At 46.2% G+C, this 23,184-nt stretch overlaps 1 protein-coding gene across 1 annotated transcript in view; it reads left to right on the top strand.

The window, feature by feature from the left end:
• Positions 1–15,648: 15,648 nt before the first annotated feature.
• The window catches only part of IL11RA (interleukin 11 receptor subunit alpha), a 91,445-nt gene continuing 83,909 nt past the window's right edge, over positions 15,649–23,184 (top strand). The window contains exon 1 of the mRNA XM_044275198.1: positions 15,649–15,928. The gene's annotated coding sequence lies outside the window, so the exon portion shown is untranslated. The remainder of the gene's footprint in view (positions 15,929–23,184) is intronic.

Raw genomic sequence — 23,184 nt, 5'->3', positions numbered from 1 at the left:
CTGTATGGGCAGACCTATGAACGGGAGCTTATGACCACGAATAGCTAAATGCGGAAACAGGTCGTAGCACCGCTTTGCGGTTGTATCTTACCTGAACCGGAAAAAAATAGGCGCAACGACCGTGATTTGCTAGAAGCTCCGGTGGGTGCGGCCCTGCTTATGACAAAATAAATAACATAAGCCGTGCTTACCGTTGCACGGTGAGGGCCGCGACCTGCTGGTCAGTGAACCAACCACACCTGAGCGATTCAGGGACCCGTTGCCCCTGAGCGATTCCGGGAACTATTGCGCCTGAGCGATTCAGGGAACCCTTGCGCCTGAGCGATTCAAGGAACCATTGCCCCTGAGCGATTCAGGGAACCATTGCACCTGAGCGATTCAGGGAACCCTTGCACCTGAGCGATACCGGGCACCCTTGCACCTGAGCGATTCAGGGAACCATTGCACCTGAGCGATTCAGGGAACCATTGCACCTGAGCGATTCAGGGAACCATTGCACCTGAGCGATTCAGGGAACCATTGCCCCTGAGCGATTCAGGGAACCATTGCACCTGAGCGATTCAGGGAACCATTGCACCTGAGCGATTCAGGGAACCATTGCCCCTGAGCGATTCAGGGAACCATTGCACCTGAGCGATTCAGGGAACCATTGCACCTGAGCGATTCAGGGAACCATTGCACCTGAGCGATTCAGGGAACCATTGCACCTGAGCGATTCAGGGAACCATTGCACCTGAGCGATTCAGGGAACCATTGCACCTGAGCGATTCAGGGAACCATTGCACCTGAGCGATTCAGGGAACCATTGCACCTGAGCGATTCAGGGAACCATTGCACCTGAGCGATTCAGGGAACCATTGCACTTGAGCGACTCAGGGAACCATTGCACTTGGGCGATTTCAGGGAACCAATGCACTTGGGCGATTTCAGGGAACCAATGCACCTGAGCGAATTCAGGGAACCATTGCACCTGAGCGAATTCAGGGAACCATTGCACCTGAGCGAATTCAGGGAACCATTGCACCTGAGCGAATTCAGGGAACCATTGTACCTGAGCGAATTCAGGGAACCATTGCACCTGAGCGAATTCAGGGGACCATTGCACCTGAGTGATCCCGGGAACCGCTGCACCTGAGTGACTCAGGGAACCATTGCACCTAAGCGATTCAGGGAACCATGCACCTGGGCGATTCAGGGAACCATTGCACCTGAGCGATTCAGGGAACCATTGCACCTGAGCGACTCAGGGAACCATTGCACCTGAGCGACTCAGGGAACCATTGCACCCGAGCGACTCAGGGAACCATTGCACCTGAGCGACTCAGGGAACCATTGCACCTGAGCGACTCAGGGAACCATTGCACCCGAGCGACTCCGGGAACCATTGCACCTGAGCGACTCATGGGACCATTGCCCCCGGGCGAATCAGGCAACCAACGTCCCTGAGTGACTCAGGGAACCATTTATTTTTTTTTTTTATTTTTTTACCATCATAGTCTTGGGACTTGAGACAGAGATACTGTGACTGATCTTGGAAGCCACCTGCATGCGACACCCTTATCATGACCTGGTCTGCTTAAGTGTGGCAGCCTGGCCCAGCACCATTGCTCAGGTTTACCTGCATGCTTGTGAAGTGGCACCTTAACCCTTCTGATGCTCCTGTTGCAGGCACTACCCCTTAATTAGTTTGCGGCCCGAGGTGTGTGACTCAGGGAGACCAGGCCTACTGCCTCAATCTCTGACCCCCTGACACACACACCGCCGTCATGGACGGTACACGGGCCGCCGCTGCTTCGTAAGCCGCCACCCCCCCCACAACCCCACACATAACCTCTTCTCCTGGCGTGCCGCGCGGTGCTCCGGCGGCTCTGCCGCAGCCGCCAGGCCGGAACCGGCAACCGCCGCATATGTCCGTTCATTCCCCCCCCCCCGATGCGCCGGGTGAGACGGCTGCTGCAGAACGAGGTGCCGGTGGCAAGGCGTATCTGGCCGGGCCGCAGCGGTGATACTCACGGTGCACTTCGGAGGTGATGACAGGGACGTACGAACGGGACGACAATCGACAGAGCCGCGACCGGAAGTGACGTCAAGGCGCTGGAAACTGCAAATGCAAGAAGCCGGGCGCCCTTACTGCTTGTGGGAGGGGGTTTAAATGAGGTAAGCGCGCCCCTCCCACAAATACAGGCTGCAAGCAGCCTTCAATACTTGTGTACAGTGAGGTGTGTTACACACTGGTCAGGTATATAGGTGTGCACAGTGAGGTGTGTTGCACACTAGTCAGGTATATAGGTGTGTACAGTGAGGTGTGTTGCACACTGGTCAGGTATATAATGTGCACAGTGAGGTGTGTTGCACACTGGTCAGGTATATAGGTGTGTAAAGTGATGTGCGTTAAACACTGGTCAGGTATATAGGTGTGCACAGTGAGGTGTGTTGCACACTAGTCAGGTATATAGATGTGTACAGTGAGGTGTGTTGCACACTGGTCAGGTATATAGGTGTGCACAGTGAGGTGTGTTGCACACTGGTTAGGTATATAGATGTGCACAGTAAGGTGTGTTGCACACTAGTCAGGTATATAGATGTGTTCAATGAGGTGTGTTGCACACTGGTCAGGTATATAGATGTTCACAGTGAGGTGTGTTACACACTGGTCAGGTATATAGGTGTGTACAGTGAGGTGTGTTGCACACTGGTCAGGTATATAGGTGTGCACAGTGAGGTGTGTTGCACACTGGTCAGGTATATAGGTGTGCACAGTGAGGTGTGTTGCACACTGGTCAGGTATATAGGTGTGTACAGTGAGGTGTGTTGCACACTGGTCTGGTATATAGGTGTGTATGGTGAGGTGTGTTGCACACTGGTCAGGTGTATAGGTGTGTATGGTGAGGTGTGTTGCACACTGGTCAGGTGTATAGGTGTGTACAGTGATGTGTGTTGCACACTAGTCAGTTATATAGTTGTGTACAGTGAGGTGTGTTACACACTGGTCAGGTATATAGGTGTGCACAGTGAGGTGTGTTGCACACAAGTCAGGTATATACAGGGAGTGCAGAATTATTAGGCAAGTTGTATTTTTGAGGATTAATTTTATTATTGAACAACAACCATGTTCTCAATGAACCCAAAAAACTCATTAATATCAAAGCTGAATATTTTTGGAAGTAGTTTTTAGTTTGTTTTTAGTTTTAGCTATTTTAGGGGGATATCTGTGTGTGCAGGTGACTATTACTGTGCATAATTATTAGGCAACTTAACAAAAAACAAATATATACCCATTTCAATTATTTATTTTTACCAGTGAAACCAATATAACATCTCAACATTCACAAATATACATTTCTGACATTCAAAAACAAAACAAAAACAAATCAGTGACCAATATAGCCACCTTTCTTCCTTTCTTTGCAAGGACACTCAAAAGCCTGCCATCCATGGATTCTGTCAGTGTTTTGATCTGTTCACCACTGGTCAGGTATATAGGTGTGCACAGTGAGGTGTGTTGCACACTAGTCAGGTATATAGGTGTGTACAGTGAGGTGTGTTGCACACTGGTCAGGTATGTAGGTGTGCACAGTGAGGTGTGTTGCACACTGGTCAGGTATAAAGATGTGCACAGTGAGGTGTGTTGCACACTGGTCAGTTATATAGATGGCACAGTGCGGTGTGTTACACACTGGTCAGGTATATAGGTCTGTACAGTGAGGTGTGTTGCACACTGGTCAGGTATATAGGTGTGCACAGTGAGGTGTGTTGCACACTGGTCAGGTATAAAGATGTGCACAGTGAGGTGTGTTGCACACTGGTCAGGTATATAGATGTGCACAGTGAGGTGTGTTACACACTGGTCAGGTATATAGGTGTTTACAGTGAGGTGTGTTGCACACTGGTCAGGTATATAGATGTGCACAGTGAGGTGTGTTACACACTGGTCAGGTATATAGGTGTGTACAGTGAGGTGTGTTGCACACTGGTCAGGTATAAATATGTGCACAGTGAGGTGTGTTGCACACTAGTCAGGTATATTGGTGTGTACAGTGAGGTGTGTTGCACACTGGTCAGGTATATAGGTGTGCACAGTGAGGTGTGTTACACACTAGTCAGGTATATAGGAGTGTACAGTGAGGTGTGTTGCACACTGGTCAGGTGTATAGGTGTGTACAGTGATGTGTTTTGCACACTAGTCAGTTATATAGTTGTGTACAGTGAGGTGTGTTACACACTGGTCAGGTATATAGGTGGGCACAGTGAGGTGTGTTGCACACTAGTCAGGTATATAGGTTTGTAAAGTGATGTGTGTTAAACACTGGTCAGGTATATAGGTGTGTACAGTGAGGTGTGTTGCCACTAGTCAGGTATATAGGTGTGTAAAGTGATGTGTGTTAAAAACTGGTCAGGTATATAGGTGTGTACAGTGAGGTGTGTTGCACACTGGTCAGGTATATAGGTGTGTACAGTGAGGTGTGTTGCACACTGGTCAGGTATATAGTTGTGTACAGTGAGGTGTGTTGCACACTGGTCAGGTATATAGTTGTGTACAGTGAGGTGTGTTGCACACTGGTCAGGTATATAGTTATGTACAGTGAGGTGTGTTGCACACTAGTCAGTTATATAGTTGTGCACAGTGAGGTGTGTTGCACACTAGTCAGGTATATAGGTGTGTACAGTGAGGTGTGTTGCACCCTAGTCAGTTATATAGTTGTGTACAGTGAGGTGTGTTACACACTGGTCAGGTATATAGGTGTGCACAGTGAGGTGTGATGCACACTGGTCAGGTATATAGTTGTGTACAGTGAGGTGTGTTGCACACTAGTCAGTTATATAGTTGTGCACAGTGAGGTGTGTTGCACACTAGTCAGCTATATTGGTGTGTACAGTGAGGTGTGTTGCACCCTAGTCAGTTATATAGTTGTGTACAGTGAGGTGTGTTGCACACTGGTCAGGTATATAGTTGTGTACAGTGAGGTGTGTTGCACACTAGTCAGTTATATAGTTGTGCACAGTGAGGTGTGTTACACACTGGTCAGGTATATAGGTGTGCACAGTGAGGTGTGTTGCACACTGGTCAGGTATATAGTTGTGTACAGTGAGGTGTGTTGCACACTAGTCAGTTATATAGTTGTGCACAGTGAGGTGTGTTACACACTGGTCAGGTATATAGGTGTGCACAGTGAGGTGTGTTGCACACTAGTCAGTTATATAGTTGTGCACAGTGAGGTGTGTTACACACTGGTCAGGTATATAGGTGTGCACAGTGAGGTGTGTTGCACACTGGTCAGGTATATAGGTGCGCACAGTGAGGTGTGTTGCACACTGGTCAGGTATATAGTTGTGTACAGTGAGGTGTGTTGCACACTAGTCAGGTATATAGGTTTGTACAGTGAGGTGTGTTGCACACTGGTCAGCTATATAGGTGTGCACAGTGAGGTGTGTTACACACTAGTAAGGTATATAGGTGTGTAAGGTGAGGTGTGTTGCACACTGGTCAGGTATATAATGTGCACAGTGAGGTGTGTTACACACTAGTAAGGTATATAGGTGTGTACGGTGAGGTGTGTTGCACACTGGTCAGGTTTATAGGTGTGCACAGTGAGGTGTGTTACACACTAGTCAGGTATATAGGTGTGTACAGTGAGGTGTGTTGCACACTGGTCAGGTGTATAGGTGTGTACAGTGATGTGTGTTGCACACTTGTCATTTATATAGTTGTGTACAGTGAGGTGTGTTACACACTGGTCAGGTATATAGGTGTGCACAGTGAGGTGTGTTGCACACTAGTCAGGTATATAGGTGTGTACAGTGAGGTGTGTTGCACACTGGTCAGGTATATAGGTGTGCACAGTGAGGTGTGTTGCACACTGGTCAGGTATATAGTTGTGTAAAGTGATGTGCCTTAAACACTGGTCAGGTATATAGGTGTGCACAGTGAGGTGTGTTGCACACTAGTCAGGTATATAGATGTGTACAGTGAGGTGTTTTGCACACTGGTCAGGTATATAGTTTTGTACAGTGAGGTGTGTTACACACTGGTCAGGTATATAGGTGTGCACAGTGAGGTGTGTTGCACACTAGTCAGGTATATAGGTGTGTACAGTGAGGTGTGTTGCACACTGGTCAGGTATGTAGGTGTGCACAGTGAGGTGTGTTGCACACTGGTCAGGTATAAAGATGTGCACAGTGAGGTGTGTTGCACACTGGTCAGTTATATAGATGGCACAGTGCGGTGTGTTACACACTGGTCAGGTATATAGGTCTGTACAGTGAGGTGTGTTGCACACTGGTCAGGTATATAGGTGTGCACAGTGAGGTGTGTTGCACACTGGTCAGGTATAAAGATGTGCACAGTGAGGTGTGTTGCACACTGGTCAGGTATATAGATGTGCACAGTGAGGTGTGTTACACACTGGTCAGGAATATAGGTGTGTACAGTGAGGTGTGTTGCACACTGGTCAGGTATAAATATGTGCACAGTGAGGTGTGTTGCACACTGGTCAGGTATATAGATGTGCACAGTGAGGTGTGTTACACACTGGTCAGGTATATAGGTGTGTACAGTGAGGTGTGTTGCACACTGGTCAGGTATAAATATGTGCACAGTGAGGTGTGTTGCACACTAGTCAGGTATATTGGTGTGTACAGTGAGGTGTGTTGCACACTGGTCAGGTATATAGGTGTGCACAGTGAGGTGTGTTACACACTAGTCAGGTATATAGGTGTGTACAGTGAGGTGTGTTGCACACTGGTCAGGTGTATAGGTGTGTACAGTGATGTGTTTTGCACACTAGTCAGTTATATAGTTGTGTACAGTGAGGTGTGTTACACACTGGTCAGGTATATAGGTGGGCACAGTGAGGTGTGTTGCACACTAGTCAGGTATATAGGTTTGTAAAGTGATGTGTGTTAAACACTGGTCAGGTATATAGGTGTGTACAGTGAGGTGTGTTGCACACTAGTCAGGTATATAGGTGTGTAAAGTGATGTGTGTTAAAAACTGTTCAGGTATTTAGGTGTGTACAGTAAGGTGTGTTGCACACTAGTCAGGTATATAGGTGTGTAAAGTGAGGTGTGTTGCACACTAGTCAGTTATATAGTTGTGTACAGTGAGGTGTGTTGCACACTAGTCAGGTATATAGGTGTGTAAAGTGATGTGTGTTAAAAACTGGTCAGGTATATAGGTGTGTACAGTGAGGTGTGTTGCACACTGGTCAGGTATATAGGTGTGTACAGTGAGGTGTGTTGCACACTAGTCAGGTATATAGGTGTGTACAGTGAGGTGTGTTGCACACGGGTCAGGTATGTAGGTGTGCACAGTGAGGTGTGTTGCACACTGGTCAGGTATAAAGATGTGCACAGTGAGGTGTGTTGCACACTGGTCAGTTATATAGATGGCACAGTGCGGTGTGTTACACACTGGTCAGGTATATAGGTCTGTACAGTGAGGTGTGTTGCACACTGGTCAGGTATATAGGTGTGCACAGTGAGGTGTGTTGCACACTGGTCAGGTATAAAGATGTGCACAGTGAGGTGTGTTGCACACTGGTCAGGTATATAGATGTGCACAGTGAGGTGTGTTACACACTGGTCATGTATATAGGTGTGTACAGTGAGGTGTGTTGCACACTGGTCAGGTATAAATATGTGCACAGTGAGGTGTGTTGCACACTGGTCAGGTATATAGATGTGCACAGTGAGGTGTGTTACACACTGGTCAGGTATATAGGTGTGTACAGTGAGGTGAGTTGCACACTTGTCAGGTATAAATATGTGCACAGTGAGGTGTGTTGCACACTAGTCAGGTATATTGGTGTGTACAGTGAGGTGTGTTGCACACTGGTCAGGTATATAGATGTGCACAGTGAGGTGTGTTACACACTAGTCAGGTATATAGGTGTGTACAGTGAGGTGTGTTGCACACTGGTCAGGTGTATAGGTTTGTACAGTGATGTGTTTTGCACACTAGTCAGTTATATAGTTGTGTACAGTGAGGTGTGTTACACACTGGTCAGGTATATAGGTGGGCACAGTGAGGTGTGTTGCACACTAGTCAGGTATATAGGTTTGTAAAGTGATGTGTGTTAAACACTGGTCAGGTATATAGGTGTGTACAGTGAGGTGTGTTGCACACTAGTCAGGTATATAGGTGTGTAAAGTGATGTGTGTTAAAAACTGTTCAGGTATTTAGGTGTGTACAGTAAGGTGTGTTGCACACTAGTCAGGCATATAGGTGTGTAAAGTGAGGTGTGTTGCACACTAGTCAGTGATATAGTTGTGTACAGTGAGGTGTGTTGCACACTAGTCAGGTATATAGGTGTGTAAAGTGATGTGTGTTAAAAACTGGTCAGGTATATAGGTGTGTACAGTGAGGTGTGTTGCACACTGGTCAGGTATATAGGTGTGTACAGTGAGGTGTGTTGCACACTGGTCAGGTATATAGTTGTGTACAGTGAGGTGTGTTGCACACTGGTCAGGTATATAGTTGTGTACAGTGAGGTGTGTTGCACACTGGTCAGGTATATAGTTATGTACAGTGAGGTGTGTTGCACACTAGTCAGTTATATAGTTGTGCACAGTGAGGTGTGTTGCACACTAGTCAGGTATATAGGTGTGTACAGTGAGGTGTGTTGCACCCTAGTCAGTTATATAGTTGTGTACAGTGAGGTGTGTTACACACTGGTCAGGTATATAGGTGTGCACAGTGAGGTGTGTTGCACACTGGTCAGGTATATAGATGTGTACAGTGAGGTGTGTTGCACACTAGTCAGTCATATAGTTGTGCACAGTGAGGTGTGTTGCACACTAGTCAGCTATATAGGTGTGTACAGTGAGGTGTGTTGCACCCTAGTCAGTTATATAGTTGTGTACAGTGAGGTGTGTTACACACTGGTCAGGTATATAGGTGTGCACAGTGAGGTGTGTTGCACACTGGTCAGGTATATAGTTGTGTACAGTGAGGTGTGTTGCACACTAGTCAGATATATAGTTGTGCACAGTGAGGTGTGTTGCACACTAGTCAGCTATATTGGTGTGTACAGTGAGGTGTGTTGCACCCTAGTCAGTTATATAGTTGTGTACAGTGAGGTGTGTTGCACACTGGTCAGGTATATAGTTGTGTACAGTGAGGTGTGTTGCACACTGGTCAGGTATATAGTTGTGTACAGTGAGGTGTGTTGCACACTGGTCAGGTATATAGTTGTGTACAGTGAGGTGTGTTGCACACTAGTCAGTTATATAGTTGTGCACAGTGAGGTGTGTTACACACTGGTCAGGTATATAGGTGTGCACAGTGAGGTGTGTTGCACACTGGTCAGGTATATAGTTGTGTACAGTGAGGTGTGTTGCACACTGGTCAGTTATATAGTTGTGCACAGTGAGGTGTGTTACACACTGGTCAGGTATATAGGTGTGCACAGTGAGGTGTGTTGCACACTAGTCAGTTATATAGTTGTGCACAGTGAGGTGTGTTACACACTGGTCAGGTATATAGGTGTGTACAGTGAGGTGTGTTGCACACTGGTCAGGTATATAGGTGTGCACAGTGAGGTGTGTTGCACACTGGTCAGGTATATAGGTGCGCACAGTGAGGTGTGTTGCACACTGGTCAGGTATATAGTTGTGTACAGTGAGGTGTGTTGCACACTAGTCAGGTATATTGGTGTGTACAGTGAGGTGTGTTGCACACTGGTCAGGTATATAGGTGTGCACAGTGAGGTGTGTTACACACTAGTAAGGTATATAGGTGTGTACGGTGAGGTGTGTTGCACACTGGTCAGGTATTTAATGTGCACAGTGAGGTGTGTTACACACTAGTAAGGTATATAGGTGTGTACGGTGAGGTGTGTTGCACACTGGTCAGGTATATAGGTGTGCACAGTGAGGTGTGTTACACACTAGTCAGGTATATAGGTGTGTACAGTGAGGTGTGTTGCACACTGGTCAGGTATATAGGTGTGTACAGTGAGGTGTGTTGCACACTGGTCAGGTATATAGTTGTGTACAGTGAGGTGTGTTGCACACTGGTCAGGTATATAGTTGTGTACAGTGAGGTGTGTTACACACTGGTCAGGTATTTAGGTGTGCACAGTGAGGTGTGTTGCACACTAGTCAGGTATATACGTGTGTACAGTGAGGTGTGTTGCACACTGGACAGGTATATAGGTGTGCACAGTGAGGTGTGTTGCACACTGGTCAGGTATATAGTTGTGTAAAGTGATGTGCCTTAAACACTGGTCAGGTATATAGGTGTGCACAGTGAGGTGTGTTGCACACTAGTCAGGTATATAGTTGTGTACAGTGAGGTGTGTTGCACACTGGTCAGGTATATAGTTTTGTACAGTGAGGTGTGTTACACACTGGTCAGGTATATAGGTGTGCACAGTGAGGTGTGTTGCACACTAGTCAGGTATATAGGTGTGTACAGTGAGGTGTGTTGCACACTGGTCAGGTATGTAGGTGTGCACAGTGAGGTGTGTTGCACACTGGTCAGGTATAAAGATGTGCACAGTGAGGTGTGTTGCACACTGGTCAGTTATATAGATGGCACAGTGCGGTGTGTTACACACTGGTCAGTTATATATGTCTGTACAGTGAGGTGTGTTGCACACTGGTCAGGTATATAGGTGTTTACAGTGAGGTGTGTTGCACACTGGTCAGGTATAAATATGTGCACAGTGAGGTGTGTTGCACACTGGTCAGGTATATAGATGTGCACAGTGAGGTGTGTTACACACTGGTCAGGTATATAGGTGTGTACAGTGAGGTGTGTTGCACACTGGTCAGGTATAAATATGTGCACAGTGAGGTGTGTTGCACAGTAGTCAGGTATATTGGTGTGTACAGTGAGGTGTGTTGCACACTGGTCAGGTATATAGGTGTGCACAGTGAGGTGTGTTACACACTAGTCAGGTATATAGGTGTGTACAGTGAGGTGTGTTGCACACTGGTCAGGTGTATAGGTGTGTACAGTGATGTGTTTTGCACACTAGTCAGTTATATAGTTGTGTACAGTGAGGTGTGTTACACACTGGTCAGGTATATAGGTGGGCACAGTGAGGTGTGTTGCACACTAGTCAGGTATATAGGTTTGTAAAGTGATGTGTGTTAAACACTGGTCAGGTATATAGGTGTGTACAGTGAGGTGTGTTGCACACTAGTCAGGTATATAGGTGTGTAAAGTGATGTGTGTTAAAAACTGTTCAGGTATTTAGGTCTGTACAGTAAGGTGTGTTGCACACTAGTCAGGCATATAGGTGTGTAAAGTGAGGTGTGTTGCACACTAGTCAGTTATATAGTTGTGTACAGTGAGGTGTGTTGCACACTAGTCAGGTATATAGGTGTGTAAAGTGATGTGTGTTAAAAACTGGTCAGGTATATAGGTGTGTACAGTGAGGTGTGTTGCACACTGGTCAGGTATATAGGTGTGCACAGTGAGGTGTGTTTCACACTAGTCAGGTATATACGTGTGTACAGTGAGGTGTGTTGCACACTGGTCAGGTATATAGGTGTGCACAGTGAGGTGTGTTGCACACTGGTCAGGTATATAGTTGTGTAAAGTGATGTGCCTTAAACACTGGTCAGGTATATAGGTGTGCACAGTGAGGTGTGTTGCACACTAGTCAGGTATATAGATGTGTACAGTGAGGTGTGTTGCACACTGGTCAGGTATATAGTTTTGTACAGTGAGGTGTGTTACACACTGGTCAGGTATATAGGTGTGCACAGTGAGGTGTGTTGCACACTAGTCAGGTATATAGGTGTGTACAGTGAGGTGTGTTGCACACTGGTCAGGTATGTAGGTGTGCACAGTGAGGTGTGTTGCACACTGGTCAGGTATAAAGATGTGCACAGTGAGGTGTGTTGCACACTGGTCAGTTATATAGATGGCACAGTGCGGTGTGTTACACACTGGTCAGTTATATATGTCTGTACAGTGAGGTGTGTTGCACACTGGTCAGGTATATAGGTGTTTACAGTGAGGTGTGTTGCACACTGGTCAGGTATAAATATGTGCACAGTGAGGTGTGTTGCACACTGGTCAGGTATATAGATGTGCACAGTGAGGTGTGTTACACACTGGTCAGGTATATAGGTGTGTACAGTGAGGTGTGTTGCACACTGGTCAGGTATAAATATGTGCACAGTGAGGTGTGTTGCACACTGGTCAGGTATATTGGTGTGTACAGTGAGGTGTGTTGCACACTGGTCAGGTATATAGGTGTGCACAGTGAGGTGTGTTACACACTAGTCAGGTATATAGGTGTGTACAGTGAGGTGTGTTGCACACTGTTCAGGTGTATAGGTGTGTACAGTGATGTGTTTTGCACACTAGTCAGTTATATAGTTGTGTACAGTGAGGTGTGTTACACACTGGTCAGGTATATAGGTGGGCACAGTGAGGTGTGTTGCACACTAGTCAGGTATATAGGTTTGTAAAGTGATGTGTGTTAAACACTGGTCAGGTATATAGGTGTGTACAGTGAGGTGTGTTGCACACTAGTCAGGTATATAGGTGTGTAAAGTGCTGTGTGTTAAAAACTGTTCAGGTATTTAGGTGTGTACAGTAAGGTGTGTTGCACACTAGTCAGGCATATAGGTGTGTAAAGTGAGGTGTGTTGCACACTAGTCAGTTATATAGTTGTGTACAGTGAGGTGTGTTGCACACTAGTCAGGTATATAGGTGTGTAAAGTGATGTGTGTTAAAAACTGGTCAGGTATATAGGTGTGTACAGTGAGGTGTGTTGCACATTGGTCAGGTATATAGGTGTGTACAGTGAGGTGTGTTGCACACTGGTCAGGTATATAGTTGTGTACAGTGAGGTGTGTTGCACACTGGTCAGGTATATAGTTATGTACAGTGAGGTGTGTTGCACACTAGTCAGTTATATACAGTCATGTGAAAAAATTAGGACACCCTTTGAAAGCATGTGGTTTTTTGTAACATTTTTAATAAAAGGTTATTTCATCTCCGTTTCAACAATACAGAGAGATTAAAGTAATCCGACTAAACAAAGAAAACTGAAGAAAAGTCTTTTCAAGATCTTCTGTAAATGTCATTCTACAAAAATGCCTATTCTAACTGAGGAAAAAGATAGGACACCCTTGCCCCTAATAGCGAGTGTTACCTCCTTTGGCTGAAATAACTGCAGTGAGACGGTTCTTGTAGCCATCTACCAGTCTTCGACATCGGTCTGAGGAAATTTTACCCCACTCCTCAATGCAGAACTTTTTCAGCTGTGAGATGTTTGAGGGGTTTCTTGCACGTACAGCCCTTTTCAAGTCACCCCACAGCATCTCAATGGGATTCAAATCTGGACTTTGACTTGGCCATTCCAGGACTCTCCATTTCTTCTTTTTCAGCCAATCTTTGGTTGATTTACTAGTATGTTTTGGGTCATTGTCATGTTGCATGGTCCAGTTCCGCTTCAGCTTTAATTTTCTAACTGATGGTCTCACATGTTCTTCAAGCACCTTCTGATACACAGTAGAATTCATCGTGGATTCTATGATGGTGAGCTGACCAGGTCCTGCTGCAGCAAAGCAGCCCCAAACCATGACACTTCCACCTCCATGCTTCACAGTTGGTATGAGGTTCTTTTCTTGGAATGCTGTGTTTGGTTTACGCCAAACATGTCCTCTGCTGTTGTGTCCAAATAATTCAATTTTGGACTCATCTGTCCAAAGAACATTATTCCAGAAGTCCTGGTCTTTGTCAACTTTATCTCTGGCAAATGTCAGTGTGGCCTCGATGTTTCTCTTGGAAAGCAAAGGTTTCCTCCTTGCACACCTCCCATGCAAGTTAAACTTGTACAGTCTCTTTCTGATTGTAGAGGCATGTACTTCTACATCAACAGTAGCCAGAGCCTGCTGTAGTTCTCGAGATGACACTTTAGGGTTTTTGGAGACCTCTTTTAGCATCTTGCGGTCTGCTCTTGGGGTGAACTTGCTGGGGCGACCAGTCCTGGGCATGTTGGCAGTTGTTTTGAAAGCCCTCCACTTGTAGACTATCTTCCGGACAGTGGAATGGCTGATTTCAAAATCTTTTGAGATCTTTTTAAATCCCTTCCCAGACTCATAGGCTGCTACAATCTTTTTTCTGAAGTCCTCTGACAGCTCTTTTGCTCTCACCATGGTGCTCACTCTCACTTCAACAGTCAGGAGCACACCAAACTAAATGTCTGAGGTTTAAATAGGGCAAGCCTCATTCAACATGCAGAGTAACGATCTACTAATTATGTGCACCTGGTGTGATATACCTGTGTGAGATCTGAGCCAATTTAAGAGGGAATACATGTGAGGGTGTCCTATCTTTTTCCTCAGTTAGAATAGGCATTTTTGTAGAATGACATTTACAGAAGATCTGGAAAAGACTTTTCTTCAGTTTTCTTTGTTTAGTTGGATTACTTTAATCTCTCTGTATTGTTGAAACGGAGATGAAATAACCTATTATTAAAAATGTTACAAAAAACCACATGCTTTCAAAGGGTGTCCTAATTTTTTCACATGACTGTAGTTGTGCACAGTGAGGTGTGTTGCACACTAGTCAGGTATATAGGTGTGTACAGTGAGGTGTGTTGCACCCTAGTCAGTTATATAGTTGTGTACAGTGAGGTGTGTTACACACTGGTCAGGTATATAGGTGTGCACAGTGAGGTGTGTTGCACACTGGTCAGGTATATAGTTGTGTACAGTGAGGTGTGTTGCACACTGGTCAGGTATATAGTTGTGTACAGTGAGGTGTGTTGCACACTAGTCAGCTATATAGGTGTGTACAGTGAGGTGTGTTGCACCCTAGTCAGTTATATAGTTGTGTACAGTGAGGTGTGTTGCACACTGGTCAGGTATATAGTTGTGTACAGTGAGGTGTGTTGCACACTGGTCAGGTATATAGTTGTGTACAGTGAGGTGTGTTGCACACTGGTCAGGTATATAGTTGTGTACAGTGAGGTGTGTTGCACACTAGTCAGTTATATAGTTGTGCACAGTGAGGTGTGTTACACACTGGTCAGGTATATAGGTGTGCACAGTGAGGTGTGTTGCACACTGGTCAGGTATATAGTTGTGTACAGTGAGGTGTGTTGCACACTAGTCAGTTATATAGTTGTGCACAGTGAGGTGTGTTACACACTGGTCAGGTATATAGGTGTGCACAGTGAGGTGTGTTGCACACTAGTCAGTTATATAGTTGTGCACAGTGAGGTGTGTTACACACTGGTCAGGTATATAGGTGTGCACAGTGAGGTGTGTTACACACTGGTCAGGTATATAGCTGTGTACAGTGAGGTGTGTTACACACTGGTCAGGTATATAGGTGTGTACAGTGAGGTGTGTTGCACACTAGTCAGTTATATAGTTGTGTACAGTGAGGTGTGTTACACACTGGTCAGGTATATAGTTGTGTACAGTGAGGTGTGTTGCACACTTGTCATTTATATAGTTGTGCACAGTGAGGTGTGTTGCACACTAGTCAGGTATATAGGTGTGTACAGTGAGGTGTGTTGCACACTGGGCAGCTGTATACTCGTGTCCGCACTGTTGTGTTCTCTCCTTGCACACTGTGCGGTTTGTGAGTGACACTGACACCAGTAACAGTTGGAGACTTCTGGGTTGTCAGGCTGGGAGGAGAGGAATGTGCAGTGAGTCAGCGGCAGGGAAGGGGTCAGCTCGGTGTTACTCGCAGCCCCCTCCCGCCCCTTACAGGAAGGACCCCCAGCCCCGCAGACTGGCAGAGCTGCTCTCCAATACCCGCACCGGCCGCAACTTCTTCCCGGGCCTCAGCGACTCCTGGAGGAACCCCTGGGACCCCCGAAAGTCTGCACACCGGAGGGAAGCCTCAGGGACTGGAGAGGAGACCCCCGGGGACCAGGAACTGGGACAGTTCAGGAGAGGGACAGCATGGAGCTTCTGGCCGGATAAAACAGCGGAGAAGTCTAAGGTGAGACAGTCCAGAGGCTGAGAGACCCCCTAGAGACCCCCGACACACTCCTGGATACATTGTATCATCGGATCTATCTTCAGATGAAGAAGTTATCAGCTTTGGAGACTCATGTGGTACCGAGACTGATACATTGTATCATCTAGTATAAGGTCTGGATACATTGTATAATCTAGTTTAGGCTCTGGATACATTGTATCATCTAGTATAAGGTCTGGCTACATTGTATCATCTAGTATAAGGTCTGGATACATTGTATCATCTAGTATAAGGTCTGGCTACATTGTATCATCTAGTATAAGGTCTGGATACATTGTATTATCTAGTATAAGGTCTGGATACATTGTATCATCTAGTATAGGCTCTGGATACATTGTATTATCTAGTATAAGGTCTGGATACATTGTATCATCTAGTATAAGGTCTGGATACATTGTATCATCTATTTTAATGTCTGGATACATTGTATCATCTAGTATAAGGTCTGGATACATTGTATCATCAAGTATAATGTCTGGATACATTGTATCATCTGTTATAAGTTCTGGATATATTGTATCATCTATTATAAGGTCTGGATACATTGTTGCATCTAATATAAGGTCTGGATACATTGTTGCATCTGTTATAAGGTATGTATACATTGTATCATCTACTTTTATAATCGGAGTCTATTGGAGTAGTATGGGGGGGGGGGTCCTACATATATTGTTTGTGCTGGAGACCATTTTTGTGTTATTACATTGATTCCTCTTTGTTGTCTTCTGCTGTGTTTCTGTGAAGTTCTGGACACATTGTATGTGACACATGATGTGTAAGGATATATAGACCATTGTTTATATGATGCTGTCCATACATTGTTGCCGACTATGGATACTGGATTGTAAAGTCTCCTTTACTGAAGAAGTAACTGGTGGCTGTGGGATGAGAGGACACAGGGTTTGTTTGTAGTCTGTTGCCATGGAAACACATAGCTCTGCATAGACCCTTAGCTTCATTCCTGTTATTAGATGCACTGGATAAATGGGAGCGGGCGGCCTCAGACGGCGGATGGGGGCCGCTTATTACATCAGTCTGTATTCTGATCGGACAATAATAATTTAATCTGCGCTTATAGTCATCGGGAACATAAGATTAGTGGGATTGTTGTGATGGAGGATGGGATCTAACCGCTCTACGTCCTGGTCGGAGAATGGACAGCGCCTCCGTTACTTTATGGAAGTATGGGGAGATTACTCAGCGACTACTCCAACAATAAAGTCTAAGTATATCTGATGGGGGTGATAGCACTCCAACCAAGATGATGGGAGGAGAATCCATTAAATAGCTCCTGACAGGTGACAGGACTGAATGTGTAGGACATGTTCTACAGGGTCGCCACCACTTTGAGGTCCAATAGCCATAACTACAACTCCTCTATGCCCTTACCATTGTCCAGTGCATGTTGAGAGCTGTAGTTTCACAAGGCACTTTCCGGGGCCCAACATTACTAGTTATGCTCCTGACAGTCACCATACATATGGTATTGTATACACTGCTCATCCCTGGAGTCCCCACCTCTCAGCAAGATGGGTCCAATGATTAGCGCCTGGTGATCCCATCCAGCCCAGATGTCAGTGGAGAGAGCCACGTGCATGCCCAGCCACCTCGGGTTCTGCCCCACATAAGGGCTCCCTTCAAACATTATGCCCAGTGGCCTCGGTTAATATAACTGTTAAGGATGAGCAAAATTCCTTTAGTTCCAATTTGGAAAAGAAAGTATTTGCATATTTTCCAGTGGATTACTCCATCAAATGTGAAGCCACCCTTAGCTTTATTTTCCTCTTAGAAAGAAACCTAATTTGCATATCCTTTTTCCCCAGAAACCCAGAGGAGCATTGCCTGCCCTTGAAGACTCCTCACACCTACTAGGCCCTCTCCATAAGGAGAAACAGTACCCCCCTGAATCCTGATCAAGGCCTCTCACCTAGCTAAGCCAGTTCTCTCCGCAGTCACTCTGTCTGTTGATGAGGTCCAAGTTCTGCTTCAAGGCCTGTTTACAAGATCAAGCATTAACTTTTGCTTTTGAGAGAACAGCTAATTTGCATACCCCTTTTTCCCAGAAATCCAGAGGAGCATTGCCTGGCCTATAAGACTCTTCCCACCTGCTGTCTATAAAGAGAAAATCTCTTTCTCTCTCTCTCTCTCTCTGGAAAAATTCTACCCAAACAAATGTGAAGAAATTCTGATTTTACCGAATCGGATTTCTTTCAAAACTTATTTTGATTGTAATGAATTGATTCGCCCATCTCTAGACCCTGTGTACGTGGCCTGAAATTCCAGAAAGTCATAAGAATTCATGCAGTAACACCATTATAACTGGAGATGTCTGTAAATGGTATCTGTATAAATGTCACATTCTGACAGTTATACAGAGATGAGCGGCGCCACATACACTGACTTTTCCACTGACTGAACGACATGTTGCAGTCCTCCGAGGTTCTACAGCAGCTGCACTGTGCATTTTAAGGTCCTGTAATATGGCGTATAACGCCGTCACCTTGGAGTCCCTTGTCCTGTAATAAACGGGCGGCTTGTAATATTCTCGTTTACCGTAATTTTACGCTAATTGTTCACGTGACGTAATCGACAGTGTGGGAAGTCTACAGAGACACAACCCTAATAGCGCAGCCATGACCAAGAGAACCGATCCACTTTCCTGACCGATCCCATTGACTTATAGTTGGGGGTTTCACGTTTCCACCATTTTTGCGCCATTCTTCCCATCGAAAAACGCGACATCACGGAGGATTTACAGGACCGTAAAATCTAAAATACGACTGGGATGTAAACCTGTCAGTCATAGGACCAAAGGTCTCGCTGCTTTCACACATCTACACAGTCACAACATCACAGTAAACATCTGCTTCTCTGCCGCAACTCTCACTCTCCTTGCTTCGTTGGGGGTTATCCTCCAACATTGTGCTAGAATGGAAGGACTGTAAGGGCCCCCATTATAAGGACTGTGGGGTTGGGGGTTGGAGCGGAAGCCGATTCTTCCCGGAATAAACCGAACATATCGTTGGCCTCCTGTAAGAATTATTGATCCGGATTTTGAACCGTCTTGACCATTAGGAGAATTGGTTCCTTCTGGCTCCGTTCTCTTCACCGGAACTCGTAAAGATGGAAGATGATCGGGAGCGTGCCCGAAATGAATGTGTGTGAATAGGGAGCCAGGAAATATCTATGTAGTGACCACCTAACAATCTAGATGTGACAATCAGGACTGCTGGGTGACCAAAAGCTATGCAGGAGACCAGGAACCCCCTGGCCAGGGCCAATGGGGTATCTGGTCTTCTGCCACTGAATGCTTGAAGGGCTTCTGTCATCAGAAACATGGACTTACCTTGGCAGCTGAACAAGATCATGGTTTTGGTCCCATCAGCCTCCGTCCCTGCATTCTGGAGTAAATTGCACTTTAGGAATATGCAAACGAGCCTCTAGGAGCAACGAGGGTGGTGAGGTGGCTCACTTCTCCACCGCTAAGACTGGCAAGCCAGGCAGTGAAAACATATTCACGCCTGACCCTGAAGTCTCGTGGGAGCACATTCGGACATGTGTAGTAAATGGATGGAGATTGCCCATCTGCTCGGTGATCTCCATCCCTTTACTGCACACGCTCCAGTGAGACTTCATGGTCAGGCGTGAATATGTTTTTCCTTCCCGGCTTGTCAGCCTTAGTGGTGGGGTGCGACATGAAGATGAGAGAGCAGGAGCAGCGAGGTGCAATGCCACTGCCCTTGTTGCTCCTAGAGGTTCATTTGCATATTACAAAAGTGTAATTTTCTCTGGAATGCAGGAAGGAAGACTGATGGGACCAAGACCATGATCTTCAGTTTTAGTTCCTTGTTTCTGATGACAGAAGCCCTCTAAAATGGCTCCCACCCTGGTGGACTCAAGCCCTCCATCCCTTTGTATTATGTAGAATCAGTCAAGAATTATGCTTGCTATCAATGAATGGAAACATTGGGAACTGAGCCTTGATACACTGTAACAAGCCATGTGTACTGGTGTGAGTTGGACATGATCAGGGCAAGTTTTCCATCTCTGATTGTGATGTTTCCATTCACTGACAACAAGCAGGGGTTACAAAGCTTTATTTAAGGCTTTGTAATATGTTCCTGTTGTGGATCGATGCATGAACCTCATTAATATCTTGCACAGGCCATGATCCTCAAGCTCTTCTGTATAATGGACCTGACGTCATCTCTGAACCTGCAGCTGTAGTAGTAGGAGGAGGGAGACGATAGGAAAGTATTACACAGGCACGGCCCAGTCTGCTGCAAGGTCGGACTGGGACCAGTAAGATATAGGAAGTTTCCGTAGTAAATGTGAATTTTCCGTGGCTGAGGACATTACACAGGCCGGAGGCTCATAACATGGTGATGCTGCGCCCGTCAGGAGACGAACCTCCCCACCATGCATGGAGAAAAAATGCAGGAGATAAAAGCTGGAGATACCAGGACTAAATCTAGGACTGGCCCCTGTACATGAGAGCAACCACCAGGGCTATAGTCCTCAACCTGCATCTCCAGCAGGTGCACAGCTACAAGTTCTGACACCATGGACTCTACCACCTTGAGGACCTAGGGGGCCTCCATACCTAAGACAGGTCTTCCAGCACTTTCTGGTTGCTCCCTTGGCATTCACTCTTTATAAGAGCAGGATATAAGCCACTCTCCTCTGGGACCCCAACTCTCAGGAATAGGGGGGTCTCCTGATGGCTTGTGCATATGTGGCACTCTCTCTGAGTTTTGAAGTTGTGCTGTTTCCATAATTCTCCATTTGCATGTGTGGCTCCAAGGGGTCAGATGAGGTCTGAGTACCAAACGTGGACTGAGGGCCCTCACCAAGCATGATCCAGCCCTGGCTGAGCGTGTGGCCTGGTTCCCATGGTCAGGCTTGCTTAGACAGATTTTGGTCCTGATAACCTTGTACAGTTTGCACTATTTTTATGCTTCCGTTGGATTTCCGTAGTTTTTTTATTTGTTCTCCTCAGATTTCCTGCTTTTGTTTACAAATAATCATAATTTAATATCTCAGCACAAGAGTCTGATCTCCAGAACGCATCGGTATCTGTCCGTGATACCAGCGATGATGTCATCTCCAGGAGTCCTGGATACCCGAGCTTCTGATTATGTAATCTCCTGGAGTCATGGATACTAGGGCTGCTGATGATGGCATCTACTGGAGTTCTGGATACTGGCGCTTATGATGATGTCATCTGGAGTCCTGGATAGTAGGGCTGCTAATGACGTTATCTCCTGGAGTTCTGGATCCCAGAGCTTCTGATCATGTCATCTCCTGGAGTCCTGGATACCGAAGCTTCTGACCATGTCATCTCCTGGAGCCCTGGATACAAGACCTGCTGCTGATGTCATCACCTGGAGTCCTGGATACCAGGGCTGCAGCTGATGTCATCTCCTGAAGTTCTGGATTCTGGGGTCCCTGAAGATGTCATCTCCTGAAATTTTGGATACCAGAGCTAGTGATGATATCATCCCCAGGAGTTCTTGAATCTGTGGCCACTAATGATGTCATCTTCTGGAGTCCTGAATGCTGAAGCTTCTGATGATGTCAGCTGCTGGAGTCCGAGATACCAGTGATGATGTCATCTTCTGGAGTCCTAGATACCAGAGCTTCTGATGATGTCATCTCCTGGTGTCCTGATTGGGGAGATTGGAGAATATAATTTATAAGAATATACGATCAGTAATAGAATGGCCAACAATACCCGACGTGTGACTGCCCCCGCTGATCCTTCCCTCTGCCGCTCTACTATTTCTCCACACATCTTCACACACAGCAGCTTTTGGGTGGGATTATTTTCTTGGTACTGATGACTTAGAGAAGACCCGTCACCTCTCCTGACCTGTCTCTCTGTACATGCTTGTACTCTGGAGCATCTACATTGTGCTGTTCCTCTGTTTTTCTTCCAGGACCTGTAACTCCTAATAATTTCAGTGACACTGAATGGTTCCTTGAGGACACCTGCAATGGTCCCACAGCTGGTGGCAGAGTGTCCCAGGGAGACTTCTACATCTCAGGGTTCAGAAGTTTATGAGGGATTTCTGGCTTCTTTCCTCCGGGACACGACAAGTTGACCACAGCATAATGCTATAATTAATGGTGGTCAGGGCCGTGAGGAGAACATAAAGCCGTAGCCCCCAGCTGAGACAGTTTCCTGGGCTGCCTCTAAATATTTAGGATATTCCAGCCCAGGCAGCGAGGAAGCAGGAGGATCCTGTCACCCGCGGACGCTTTTAGATTTAATAGTCCCTGGAAACATTGTTTGTGAACGAGGACGCGATGTACCTCATTAACTAACACCCCTGACTGCATGGCCAGGAAACCCAACATGTGTGCACATAAACTACAAGTCACCGAAGGGTGATGGGGACGCAGATTTCACAGTCGATAAATCTAATGTGCACCTAATTAACATAGCTAACCACAGCTACTTGTCAACCAAGGGTCAAAATCGGGCAAAAATTGCAAAAAAGAATGGAGCCAGGAGCAATTCCTGATACAAAATGCAGACCTCCCGGTGCACCGCCGTATGACGCCGCGGTCTGACCTCCCCCGATCGCCCGCTCTTACTCTGCTCCACATAAACACTTTCTTTTTTTCCGTTACGAGGAGGGCGCAATTACTTTCTAAATGTCGTCTGGAGGAGAAGCAGCTGAAAAGTATGTGGTGGGGGAGGGGATGCCGATGTTCTGGATGGGGGAGAAAAGGTGTTGGTTTGAAAGGGTTAATGAGAACCCTAGAAAACAGAAGTGCTGCACATTACACGCAGTCTGTTGTCCGCTGGTATCAGCCGTCAGGGCTTAGGGCTCATGCACGCAACCGTTGGATGTTTTGCGGTCTGCAAATTGTGTATCCGCAGAACACGGATAGCGGCTGTGTGCAGGACAGAACGTCCGGCCCTTGTCCGTAATGCGGTCAATAATAGGACATGTTTAATAATTTTGCGGGTGCGGATAGAACATGGTGTCCTGTCCACATCTTTTGCGGCCCTATTGAAGTGAATAGAAATTCACTCGACCAGCGAACAAAAAATACGTTTTGGTGAATGACCCCTTATGCTAATTTTGCTTCTATTTTAGATCCGTTATTTTAAATGAAAAAAAAAAAAAGCTTATGTGACCGCGGCCTTAGTGGTATACGTATAGCAGTGACCGCTCTGGGGACTCTCCGTAAACGATCTGCTATAT

Source organism: Bufo gargarizans, unplaced genomic scaffold (assembly GCF_014858855.1).
Source record: "Bufo gargarizans isolate SCDJY-AF-19 unplaced genomic scaffold, ASM1485885v1 original_scaffold_962_pilon, whole genome shotgun sequence".
NCBI lineage: Eukaryota > Metazoa > Chordata > Amphibia > Anura > Bufonidae > Bufo > Bufo gargarizans.
Note: the sequence above shows the minus strand (reverse complement) of the source record. Positions and strands in the feature narration are given on the sequence as shown.